Raw genomic sequence first — 14,024 nt, forward strand, 5'->3', positions numbered from 1 at the left:
TGGTGAGAAGGTACACTTTTAATTTTTCTGAGAAATTAACAAATTAAAATTTGTGAATATGAATGGATTTTCGCTTTATTTGGAGAAAAATTAACTAAATAATGAAACTGTGGTATAGAAAATATGTAAATATAATAATTTAGTACTGTATTTATCATGAAAACAATGACGTTTCCATTTGCAGTAGCGAAAAATTTCCATTTGAAGCAGGTTTTGAATTAGCTTAATTTACCATTTACCCTATCGAGTTCTTTTTTGGGCATCATTTTGTTTGTGTCTGTATGTCGACAGCTGTAGAGATCACGGTTAGAGTATTTATGAAGATTTTTTTAATATTTACACTTTCATGCAAAAAAAAGAGATGGAAAAGCGTTCCAAGCTTTGTGGAATACTCGAACTTACGATATATAGAGGTCTCTGTGAATTAGTTTTTCGCATGATCTTTTGGTGCTTACTGGGCTACTAGAAATCAATTTGATTCATAAATAAGCATTTGAAAATAAAAAAAGGAACTTAATCGATTCATTTCCGATGAAGACTGATGCAACCGGATTTGAAATTTTAATATCTTTTCAAAAAATCCAAATTTAACCAAATCAGTTAAAAAATGAGCCCTCCAAGTTGATTGAACTTCGATCTTCAATAATTCAAAATGGCGAATATTCCGATCATAGCTATGTTTGGATGAAATATTCATCTGGACTACTTCTAAAATATATCCGAAAATTATAGAAAAATCTTGGGCAAATATTGAGAAAAGCCAAAAAAACATGGTATTTGGAGTGGATAGAGAGGTTTTGGGGGAAAAAAGAAAAAAAAACGGCTGGAGATATTGTTTTTTTTTTATTAGGGGTCACCGAAGGCCGGAAGTCGATATCTTTTGTTTTTTAAGGCCTCTACACATTGGAAGTAATTTTGACGTTTCCACCTACAGCGCTGCAAGCAATTTCCTTCAAAAAAGCAATTTTTGACAAAAATTGCTGCTAATGTGTAGTACGGGCTTCAGACCTGAGGCTTATATCCTCTAATTCCTTATAAGGCAAGATTTTTGAGGAAATTGCTGCTTTAGATTGAATATTAAGGACAACTTAGCCATTAGATTTTGAAAAATTAACAAAATTGTTTGTGATTAAGATTTTTGAGGCCTTTGAGAACTGGGATAAACCTCCAGTCTGAATGAAGCCAGTATAAAGGACATTACCGTTTAAGCTTCAGAGCGGTAAGAAATTGGAAAAAAGTCTATTAACTCCTTTCTCTCTTTGAGTCGAGCAGTAATTGCTCCAGCACAACTTTTAGATCAGGAAAATTTTACGAAGTCTAAATTCGAATCCCGCTTTCTTTTTCACATGCTTTGCATATGTCTATCTCATTCTCTCGCACTCTTCTTCTTCTTTTAAACATCACTCTAAATTCAATTTAGCTCAATCGAATTTGGTATGTGAAAAAATGAGATAATCATATGCAAAATATGTGAGAAAGAAAGGGTTTCGAATTTCGACTTCATGAAATTTTCTGATCTAAAAGGTGTGCCCGAGCCATAAAAGAAGAAATTTAAAATCGAATTTAGTTGTTTTTAGATTTGAGGTTTGATATTTCATTTATTTTTGTGCATCGATTTAATTTTATTGTTGAATTTCTTTCTGCGAAAAGCTTATCGTCCTTAATGAAAGGGTTAAATTCAGATTTTTTCTTCGTGACGTAGGGGAAGGCGCTCTGCCTTCGTGCAAGGAATAATATTCAATGAGAAATTTTGTTGAGGAATTCGCAAAAGTAATTCCATTTCCAATTTTTTCTATGCCTAATGCTTACCATTTAGCCCTCACATCACAAGTATTTGGCTCCATTCCTCCTGGGTGAGGAGCAATTGAAAATTTCATGTCGGTTTCTACGAAGACATGATACAGTGGATGCAGTGTGCTGTCGAATGTGGCCAAGCCTGCCTTTGAATCTTTAGTTTTCACTGATAATATTGAGGCAATAACATTAAACGGACCATAAATGATTAGCCTGAAGCCCAATGCACTCACTAAAAACCATCACTGTGGTCAAAAAAAATAAAATAACTTCTTCACATTTTTGACGCACTACAATGCAAAAAAACTGCAAGAAAAAACTGCTGAAGATTCTATGCAGACGCAATTTTCTTGCAAAATTGCAACCCTAAAACATCCCGGTTGAACGATAATGTTAGAAAGAAGGTACACGTAAGAAGTTAGTCTCTACATTTTTTATTTCATCTATCTCATTGTTTTAGCCAGAGAACAATATTATTTACACAAACTATTTTTCTTTTTTAAATTCTTGACTAGTTCAACATTACAAACATCAAATTCAATACATAATTAATTAAAAGAACTTCTAAATCTAATTTTTGAGGCTTTTCTCTAAATACCAGATATTTTTTTTACTTGCAGCTTTTCAAAGATTCGGAAGATCCAGAGGGTAAAAATACCTTTCTCACAATTTAAAATGTTACTTAGTTGTTTTCACTATAAGAAGATATCTGTTTCTTGTTTAAATGATTTAAATATTTTGTGATTTCTTTAAACACTTTTTGAAAATACAACCAAGAACTTTCGTTTTTTCTCTGAAAAGTTTGTTTCATAGCCTCCTAGAATTACTGTCAATTACATCTACAAATTAATTAGTTGGCTGTGAAATTTAAAAAAAAAATCTCATCCAAATTTGTTTAAAAGCTCAGTTGCATCTGCTTCATGAAGAATGGAGCTGAAAGGAAAATAACGAATTTCTTTGAAAATTCCAGGCATTGTAAAAAAGGACGTAATAAAATGTAATAAATTTGATCATCCCTGCCTGAACTGAGAATGGACCAAGAGACAGGGCCTCGTGATTGGGGCTTCGGAGTTGAAGCCATTTTTTGTTTCACTCTCCATCTCGCTTACTCTTATAGAAAATTGCTACTTTTTCAACCGTTAGGGTTTGTAGTTTAAAAACTACGATTCTTATCAAAATATGGTTTTGACTTATCAATAGTGTATCTAATAAGCCACCTTTATGCAAAATATGATTAAAGTCTGAGGTCTATTTTAGGCTGTGGTACTCATTCCGAAAAAAATGTATACCAATACACAACATATTTGGGTGTATACTTCAATATTAGTCGATTTTATCAATCAGTGCTCTCAATTTAAGTCATAATATGTTCGTAAAATGTTGTTAGTGATAATAATTTAAAGAATTCTTAATTATAAGATTAATTTGAGCACTTTTTACCACATGTTAGCATTTCTTGCCACTAATATTGTATAAAACCCAGTAGATAATCTATCGTGGAATTACTTTGGAATGTCCATGGAATTTCCATAGGAATATTCTTCTCTTATTTTAATTTGAAAAAAAGACTTTTTTTCGTTAAATATCATTGCCAATAGAAATTTAACATTAATTCAACTTTTTAATTAGAAGATAAAGTGTAATAATGGTTCATTTTCCACTTGAGATATTGCATGAAATATTAAAATAAAAATTATAATATCTCCTTTCTTTTACTTTTTTTTAAACAAATAATGGAAAGTTCTCTTTATGTTTGGGAGGATTATTTAGAAGGTAGTGGAGAAAATTTTAGAGAAAGTTTTTTTTCTAGAAACCAACAAATTTTGAAATAAGTTGTTTCTTCAAAATTCATCATTTAATTTGGGATTATACTCACCTGTTAACAATTTGATTTTATGACTTTTAATAAATTTGTTATGTGTTGCGCTGACTAACGCTAAGTTGGGTGTTTAAAGTGGTCTCAAAATGACAAAATTTTTATTTTATTTTATGTAAATTGAATAAATGTTGCAAAACCTAAAACTTTGAGCAATAAAAAAATGTTTAAATATAAGGGGAGGTGGGGCTACTTTGAGCTATGAACTATATTGTTATACGATCTTTTCACATATTTCTAATGAATACTCGATTTTACCATGATGTAATTTGGATAGGCAAAACAATTGTAGATCTAAATAAAATAATTGAAAGGATCAGCTTAATTTAAAAATTGACAAAAAAGTAGTATAACTATCTAGCCCCACAGCTCAAAGTAGCCCCACCCCCCCCTACTTCCATACTTATCTGAAGTCTTTAAAGATAAAGTGGATCAATTTCCATTTATGCAGAAATGGAAAATTAAGTCTGATTTGAAAGTCTTGAAAAATAAAAAAAAGAAAAAAGCATTTTAGTGTTTTTATATAGTTATGTTTTAATAAATATATTTTAATCATTTAATAATATTATACATTTTTTTCTTTAAGACAAAAGTAGAACACATCTTTCAATTTCTTCACAATATGTTTTTTTTTCTTAAAGTGGATCAATTTCTATTTATACAGTCTTGACAATAAAAAAAAACAAGCATTTTAGTTGTCTTGTATTTTTATCTTTTCATACACTATAATTATTTTATAACAGAATACATTTTTTATTATAAAGTAATGAAACACATATAAATTTCTTTTCATCGTATCTTTTTTTCTTAAAGTCGATCAATTTTATAAATGCAGAAATAGAAAACTTAGTCTACTTTTAACAGATTTTGAAGTTATTAAAAATAAGATAAAGCATTTTAGTGTTCTTATATTTTTATCGTACATTTAGGTCATTTCATAATAAAATATAATTTTTTCTGTAAAAATTTGGAACACATAATATATGTACATTTATTTTTATTGATTTATATAACGTCGTATTTTTTTTTGTGAAACCAATCTCTTAAAAATTTACATATTTTTAAAATGCACTAGACTGTGCAGCTTGCTTCGTTCTGAAATTACATCATTTATTTTTTCAAATTCATGACGAATTCGAGAACTCGAAAAAAGTGAGATGAAGATTGTCAAAAGATTCGTAAAATGATCAACGTTTTCTATTAGATGCAGGATATCATGCTCGAAAGAATAATCCTTGAATTTATAAAGTGTTACGTTGATCAAATCTGAAACCTTCATCGAGGCAGCAAATGATCTTTCACCGTGGGCTTTCGTTCCACGGCGAATATAATTTTCGCAGTATCTTGCCACATCAATAATCAGTTGTGAAGGAAGTTTTTGAGAATAGTCTTGAAATAGGAGTACACAACAACAATCACATGAAATTTTTTCCATCATTTTGGATGTTATATTAAACGTGAATATTTTCAATGCTGTTTCTGTTGTGCTGTCGTAGTCTACGACAATTTCTGAATGGTCTTCTTCGAGATATTTTTCTTTTTCGCTGAATTCGGATTCCATATGTTCTTCACTTATAAATTGTTCGCCGGTTTTATTGTCCTGTAGATGATATTTTCAATACAGAACATAATATGGGCAACACATGGGCGATTGCAATATATAAATATTTTGAGTTTTGAGTTATAATTGAAATGTATTGAAAAGAAACTAATTTAAGGGAAGAGCACCAATTATCGGCAGTGTTCCTCGGATTTTTAGGTTAATGCTATATTGTTGCTCTAAATAAAATATTTTTTTAAAAATTATTAGCTACTTTTTAACATTTAACACTCAAAAGAATTCACTGTATTAGTTCAGATTTGATTTATAAAACCAATTGTCCGTGAGACACCTGTCCAAATTCGTGACGATACGAGGTACAGGGTGCAGTGCAAGTTTGCAATTACAACAATTTTTATTAATTTATTGTAAACATTAAAAATTCAAATGCACTGATATTGTTAAATTGACAATGAACAGACCAATTTTAGCAAAAACAGAAGCACCGAACAGTATATTGAGGCTTATATTTTTAACTAAATATGGAGCATGTCTTTTACCATTCAGACCCGTGGTGCTCTTTCCTTATTATTAGCTTTCATTTGTTGTTAAACCAAAGGAGTTTTATATAAAAGAAACATAATTCTCTTAAAGCTCAAATTTTTACGTTACATTATTGGCAATTTTCTGGTTATGTTCCTTTCAATATGATTTAACGAAACGTTCATTTATGCAACCGAATATCAAAATTAGACAATTAGATCCTGAGTTATGAAAACCATAAGATTTCGGGTCCAAGCTAAATCTATTTGTTTTTAAAGAAATATATGACTGACACGGTTTTTGCACTAGTTGAGAACTTATGTCTAAAAAAATTACATGTTCTATGTAGATATTTATCTTAATTTTACTTAAAGTATGATACGATGATAGATACAAACGTACAGTTATTCTATTTACTTCCCCACTTCCCCAATTATATAATAAATTAAGACATTTGAATAGACATTATAAAAAAAATACCTTTTGTGCCTCGTTTAAATAATCAACACTCCTCTTTATATTAACCCTCAGAACCATGATTTTTTCCAAATTCCCAAGACAATTAGCCCCATCCTTGGATTCCTCCAATTGTACATATGTGAGGAGCCTTTTGTAAGCCGCTCGAAACTCTAGGACACTTGGGTTTGTGTTAGAACCCAATCGAGTCCGAATGGCTCCAAAAAATATTTCCACATGGTCCTGGTTGAGGGAGTAGGTTTTTAACCCCTCTGGAACCGAGTTACGTACTTTTTTGAACATTCTTGGTATATTTGTCAGGCATGTTCTTATGCCAATAAAGCCAGTATTCAGGCTTGACTCGACGGCCAATTCAGTTATATCCCCTCTTACCAATTGTAAGTTATTTATGTATGTTATTGCCTCAGAACAAAAATTTTCAATTGAAGCTATATTCTCTTCGTTGATGGGAGTCTTATAGCTATAAGTAATATGTATGATATATCAGTATCAGTACAACTGAATAATCTTAATGTAATAAATTTATGACAATTTGGTATTACACAAAAACATTATTTTAACAATATATTTAAAATAATACTATTATTTACTCTTGAACTTACTTTAATCTAAAGAAAGTTAAAACTAAATAAATTTATTAATTAACATTATTCTAAATTAAAAGTTTATTTGACGCTCTGTTTTCCTTTTCTGTAGAATACCTTGATTTTATATTCACCATTTAAAAGCTTACCCAGTATGTGAGATATTACGGCTGTTCAGGATATCGAAGGATGCGTTTATAATTCTTATAAAGTGTGTTGTCCCTTCACTTCCCATGAATTGAGGCAGTTGTAACTCATGGCGGCATAGATCGATGTCTTCGGCAACAGAGTTGCTTAGAAGTTGAGTTGCCAGACGAACATTCATTTTCTTCTTGAAAAATTCAATGTGGGCACTTTTCAGTTTGTTATTAAAGTTTATTCCCACAGATCTCTGAAGATTAAATAACTCCACAATGTATTTAAAACTTATTTCCCGACCCTCGCTATCAATTAAATTGCATTCACCGAAAACGTTGCGAATCAGCTTGACCATATGACAAGGATCGGGATAAGTAAATATTTCATTTCCCTCCGAGTTATTACCCTCATGGCGATCTGGGAAATTGAAGCTATAAACTTCTCTTTCTTCTTCAATGTCAACACCAAGTTGTTTCATGGCTGCAAAGTTGACACTCGCCCCATCAAACGTTAAACCTAGGACAACAACTCCTGCATCTTCAGCACGGTAGATGGCTTGAACAATTAATTCCGTTTTCTGGTCTGCATTAAGACTTTTTATGGGAAAATAACCTATCGGAATTTTCCATGTCATGTTCACAGATATGAGCATGAAAAGCAAAATTTGCGTGGCTCCCTTAGCTTTCTTCTCTCTTTGTTTCCTCCTTCCAGCACTAACAGTGGTATTCTCCGGAAGGACAACATCACCAAACGATGGTTCACCATATGTTTTAGAACCAATTCTTTGTACATGAGAAAAGATGAATACCTCATCAAAAGCTATTTGACAAATAACTTGACGGCCTTCACTCTTCTCGTGTTCACAAAGAGATTTTAGGAGTTCAAAAGACTCTTTAGTGAACCCCGGATCGCATTCTATTGTTTCGAACCAGACTCCTATGGTTCGTGGATGCGGAAGATTGTTCCCTGTTTGGGCTCTTACGAATCTAAGAAAAAATATAGAAAAGAAACTAATGTAAGTCTATTAATGGGTTGAGTAGCTACACCCAAATACATTAGTGTAAAAAGTGAATAATGAAATATGAATTAAAGATTACCTGTATGCTCTTGGTGATATGAAGTCCAATTCAATTGAAAATCGCTTTAAAATTTCATTATATTGATTGTCAGACTGACGACCCATAATTTTGTCAAACAACTCCTTCATTGGTGGAGTCATTTTTCGGTTAAGTGTATCCTCTGGCACACATTTGGCCAGTTCTTCTTGTTGCTTATTAATAAGAGCTTCGAGATCTTTAATTTTCCTGTTTTTTCTTCGAATCAACTGCTTCGATAATCTGTTTTGTGTTCGTAAATTTGCGATTTGTTTGCTCAAAGTCAAATTTCTTTTCTTGAGAATTTCGGTTTCAGTGAAAGAATTTTGACTTCCCAATCCACGCATCTTATGACGCAACGTAACAGGAACATCCTCATTTTTTGAAACTCCTTTTAGTGTTGGATTCAAGACCCTTATTTCTATCATTTCGTTATCGTGGCTTGAGATATCATTTTCAGCATTAATATTGTTCTGAATCCTCGATTCCTGTTCGAAATTATTAATTGGGATAGCGCCAGGAGCCAAAAAATACTTCCATTTATTTTTCTGCCGTTTCTTAATCACATCAGTCGGATTGAAGTGAACATGGCATACAACGCTGTTTGGTGGTACCCCTCCATTTAAATTCAACTGTTGTAGCCAAACTTGCCTTTTATCTTCATCGTTTGGAAAGCTAAAATAATAAATTAAAAATCTATTTAGAGACAGATGAGTATAAATTTCATAAAATGGCACTGAAATGCTAAATTCAATTCATTTTATTCAATGAAGATCAAAATATTGTATTAAAGCTGGTTGATAATTTCGTCGCTAAACTTTGTTTTGTCGTTATTTACATATAATTTTGAACAAATAACTTAAAACATCGCCATATAAAAGGGATGAAAAGCTTTCGAGCTTTGCGAAATGTTTAAACTTGCGACTTTTCTGTGTTCATAAAACCCGCACAGTTAAAACACAAAATGGCTGAAATTATGCGTAATACCCGCACAGTTCAACTATAAAAAGATAAATGTTAGTGTGCGGGTTCTACTCAGAATTCAAAGTGTTTCATGGTTGCACGGTATGGGTTTTGTGTATAATCTTAGCTGTTTTATTCTTGAGCTGTGCGATTTATGATTTAAACCATAACTAATAAGTTATATATACTCTACAATTTTTTTGGACAATCTATGCTGTTTATGCTCGGGTTGAGCGGGATTTACAAACAAATCAGAATGTTTTATGCAATTTTATGCACATTTTATGACTTTTACATAAATTGGAATATATTATGATTAAAAAATAATATAAATAATAAATTATGTTTCATTTCGTTTCAATATAGAATCATTATTATATTTTTGTTAGAGGTTATTCCCTGAGATTTTTTATTAATATAGCAGTCAGTAAGTAACTAAATGAGTGGATGAATAATATTTAGAATGAAAGTGAAAAAAGCAGCAAAATGGTGCCAATTGCTGTTATTGGGTCATCAGTGTCCTAATTTTTTTCCTACAACCATCGATAGGGAACTGAGGGCTTACCTTTGAATGTTAGTTTTTTTTCTACTTTTTCTTGTATTTATTAAAACAGAACTTCTATTTATTTATTGAACTTAATAGACAATAGTTAATAAGAGAAAAATTAAAGTTTTCAAAATCTGGCACAATCGAAGGCAGGAAAAATTCTCGTAGTTATGTTTCTTTTAAATAGTCAGAAAAAATATTATTTTCTAACTCCTTATTTTTCCATTTTCGGCCTTAAAAAGTTAAAAAAAAAATGTTTTAAAAGATACTTTATAATAACATTAACGATACGCTTTTGAGATTCATTATTTCGCCTTATCAGTAGGGGAGAGTGGGGTAGAATTAGCAAGCAAATGATTTTTTTTCTTAGTGTATAATTTGTATAAAAAATGTTTGTAACCAGCTAGTAAATATATTAATAAATAAATCGAACATGTCTCTTAGCATTCCGATCCGTGGTACTCTTCCCTTATAAGGCAGAACTTTTTCTCGGGTGTTTGAGCAGCTCGCAAACCCTCGGACGCTTTGCCACCCATTTTTCAAAATTATAAAAAATGTATATTAAATTTAAATTCTTAAGCATGAAAAATGACAATAATTAAACCTACTTAAAGGCCAATCCATCTCAGTACGATCGAAAAATTTTAAAATCGCTTTTTCATGGTCTCAGAAGTTTTTGAATTTTACATATGTTAAAATACATAATAATAAAATATTGAATATAGGGGAAAGTGCCCATGCTTTACACGGTCCCAAGCTTTATAATGCCTGAATTTTTCCTATTTTTTTTTTCAATAAATGTGACTCATCGCACTCAAAATTAAAAAACTAGGGGACAGTGTGCTGTTTTTAAAATATATTGCGGAGTCAGATTTATTCAGTAACATAGTAAAAAATTAGTCATTATGAAGCTTGGGAGCGTGTAAAGCATGGGCACTTTCCCCTACCCCCTACCCCAATTTTTTCACCCAAAAAAAATTCCTTGCCGGAGGTACAAAGCGTCAGACGTCTCGCGTTTGATTCCTCATTTGCGAATTTTGATATAAATTTTAAAATGCTCCATCTTGGGAACGGGTTGAGATTTCTTCTCCCTCTTTTTTATTTGAAAGATAATTTTATTCTCTTTAAAACAATATACTCGGTTTTGCATTATCTACTCAAGATTTTTTATAGTGGTCTTTTGATTTTTCTTAAATTTAAAATTATTTTTCTAGAAAATTTTCATTTTTTTTTACTGTGGATCAATAACATTGAGTACTACATTCCCTAAATAAAAGCGTTTATTTTTTTTTATAAAAATATTTAAAATCTTACTACATTTTTAAAATTAAATAAAACTAATTAGGGGAAAGTGCCCATTGCCCATGCTTTACACGGTCCCAAGCTTTATAATGACTATTTTTTTTTCTATGTTACTGAATAATTTTTTCTCCGCAATATATTTTAAAAAGAGGACACTTTTCCCTAGTTTTTGAATTTTGGGAGCGATGAGTCATATTTATTGAAAAACATAGGAAAAATTCAGTCAATTTAAAGCTTGAAACCGTGTAAAGCATGGGCACTCTCCCCTATAATATTAATTATAATTTAAGAGTCTAGTTTTTCAGGGAATATAGTAATACAATGAAATTGTTAATTAAAAAAGCGTCCGAGGCTTTGCGAGCTGCTCAGAAGAGAAGGAGCTGTGCCTTATATTTTTTATCGCAAAATTTTTGGATATACATATACAGATAATATCGATTTAAATTTGTCTTTAAATCATCATAAAACCATTTATGAAATGAAAATGGTTTAAGACGAAGGTATTTAAAAAAATGGTATTTTAAAAAATCATAAATATTTTAATTTTGACAAAATCGAGTGTAAATCAGGAACTTTGCTCTTAAATAATTCAGGATAGCAATTTAGCCGGTGAAAGGTGCCTAAGGATATAATGTTCAGCTGGAATAACCACAAAATATATCCGAAATCATATTTGAGAAGAGACCAATTTTGAGCAAAGTTAGAAAAAACTTATTTTTGACGGATTTCTGGTGATAACCATCGAAGAAAGGAGGAGTGTAGAAAAATAAAGACACAAGTTTCAATGTAATGGCATTTTAGGATGGTCACCGGAATCCGCAAGTCTATATCTCTCACCGTTTGATTTTTATATCGATCAAAAGACTGAAAAAATGCGAAAAAATTATTTTAAAAATGAGCTATTACTGTTACTATACCGATCCTTCACCAATTGCGATTGATGCAGCCGGCTCAAAATTTCAAGACCATTCAAAAAAGTCCAAAATTAACCAAAACCGTTGAAAATTAAGCCCCCCAGAGTGGGTGAATTTTAACCTTGAATAATGCAAAATGCCGATTTTTCTATCGATAGCGGTATAATTTTAGTAAGTTATTTCGATGAAGTATATGCACTTGTGCCGGGAGGGTCATAAAAGACCGGAAGTCAATATCTCTCACCGTATGGCAGCTAGGATGGTGAGAAGTTGAAAATAAATTTTAACTGCTTTCTCGTGGAGTTAGAGCAGTTAAAATTGTAAAAATTCAGCCTTGTGGTTTTCAACGACGAGTTAGAAAAAAATGATGTTTGCGATAGTCACTCTCACGAAAATTCATAGATATTCATATGAAGTCAGAAAAAAATTATTGCCTGTCAGCAAGTGAAAGAAACCTGTACTTGAACAGATTTATTTTTTTTTTAATTTAAATAGAGTAACCTGTACTTGAACAGATTTTTTTTAAATTGAAATAGAGAAAAAATGGCACATTTTTATGAGTTTCACATCACGTTTCGTCTTTTAAAATTCGTTGAAAAACTAAATCTATCTAAAACAAGAATTTTTATAAACTCTATTTTCTAAAATTTCTAAATCTAAGGAATTGAAACTCTGGTAATTTATTCTTCTTAAGTTATACAATTATACGAAAAGATTTTATTTTTCTAATTCCAAGACCCACGTAATCCATTAAAGGGTTAAATTAATTGTGTATTCAATTTTGTTTTCTATATTTACTTTTTCCCTGTCCTAGTATGAAATAACTTCTAACATGAAGCATGAATATTTCTTTAATATCTTAAATGTTTAGCAAAAATTTTTAGAAAGCGGAAAAGAACAAATTTTGACTTAGAAAACTCACAAAGAATACGTAAAAATACGAAAATAGTGCTGTAAATTAAACATTAAAATCTTGAATTCTTGTAAAATGAGACATAAAGAAACGTATGTTAATTTTTTTCTAGCTCATTTTTTTATCTTTATATATATAACTAAATAAATAGTAGTAAATAAGTTCTGGAGCTTTTGGAGTTTTTTCCAAAATGTTGAAAAACGAAAATCAGAAATTCATAAAAATCGTCGCTGGCGTATTTAACGTATTTAATGAATTTTTACAAAATTACCACAAAAATTGCGATTAATTTTACATATATAAATATTAATATATGGATAACCTCAGAATTTTGTTGAAGCTCAGTTAAATAAGATATAAGTGAAAATTTGATTTTTTTTTTAATAAATACTTGTGCTGGAAATTACGCCAATTTGGAATTTACATGATTTTTTCTTAGGGTTTTATGGGTTAAAATACCAAGAAAAAAAATTTATGTTTTCTTTACGAGAGAGAAAATGATTTTGTAAGATATTTTTATTTAATTTTTTCCAAACATCGTGGGAAAAATGTCCTATGGAAGTGTCTTATGGCTCTACGGATAAAATATTTATTGGGATTTCAGGGAATTCTCCCGCCTATGAAATGATTTCGCGAAACATCGCAATTTCTCCTATTGTTAATGAATTTCTGACAATTTCCATAAGTTTATCAGGTCTTATGTACACTAATTAATTGAACTTTAGATAATTTGATTCACCATATAGTTCTATTTCACAGAATTTAAGTATTTTAGCAAAATTTTCCACTACATTACTTACCCGTGGAATGACACCTTTCGGGAGTCTCTCTCTGTCACTCCGCACACTATGCACCGCATTTTTTCACTCAAACTGAGTATTTACTTTTTATTTTACGAGTTTTCAACAAATTTTATTCAAATTAAAGCTTAAAAATTGATTTTTTTTTAACAAAACCGCGGAGAAGGCTTGACGTTATGCCCGCCATGCACACACACACACACACACACTAATGAAATGACAGCGGAGAATTTCACTTTCCGAAGCAAGTCGGCGCTGCTATCGCCGCAAATCGGAATTTCGGAAGAGCTTCATTTGGCTCCATATAAAATGAACAGAACACCGAGGCCCTGCCAAGAGACAAACCTATTCGAATTGCTGCACAGACAACAACGAATGACACAACATTCTGGTTCACAGCAGCCCTCACTTTCCGACGCTCCTCAATTGGGTCCACTTGGGGCAGAGCATCGAGTCTGAACATGGTTTTCACTGAATTTTCCACGAAAAGGTAATTTTCTTCCCAAAAAGCACACGCTTTCGAGTTTCGAAGAAAAATG

At 31.2% G+C, this 14,024-nt stretch overlaps 1 long non-coding RNA gene across 1 annotated transcript; it reads right to left on the minus strand.

Moving 5' to 3' along the window:
• Positions 1-2,216: 2,216 nt before the first annotated feature.
• Positions 2,217-14,024, minus strand: LOC129801971 (uncharacterized). The gene is made up of 2 exons (XR_008751746.1): positions 13,831-14,024; positions 2,217-2,727 (listed from the first exon to the last, which is right to left on the minus strand). It is a non-coding gene; the product is annotated as an uncharacterized LOC129801971 (long non-coding RNA).

Source organism: Phlebotomus papatasi, chromosome 2 (genome assembly GCF_024763615.1).
Source record: "Phlebotomus papatasi isolate M1 chromosome 2, Ppap_2.1, whole genome shotgun sequence".
Taxonomy (NCBI): domain Eukaryota; kingdom Metazoa; phylum Arthropoda; class Insecta; order Diptera; family Psychodidae; genus Phlebotomus; species Phlebotomus papatasi.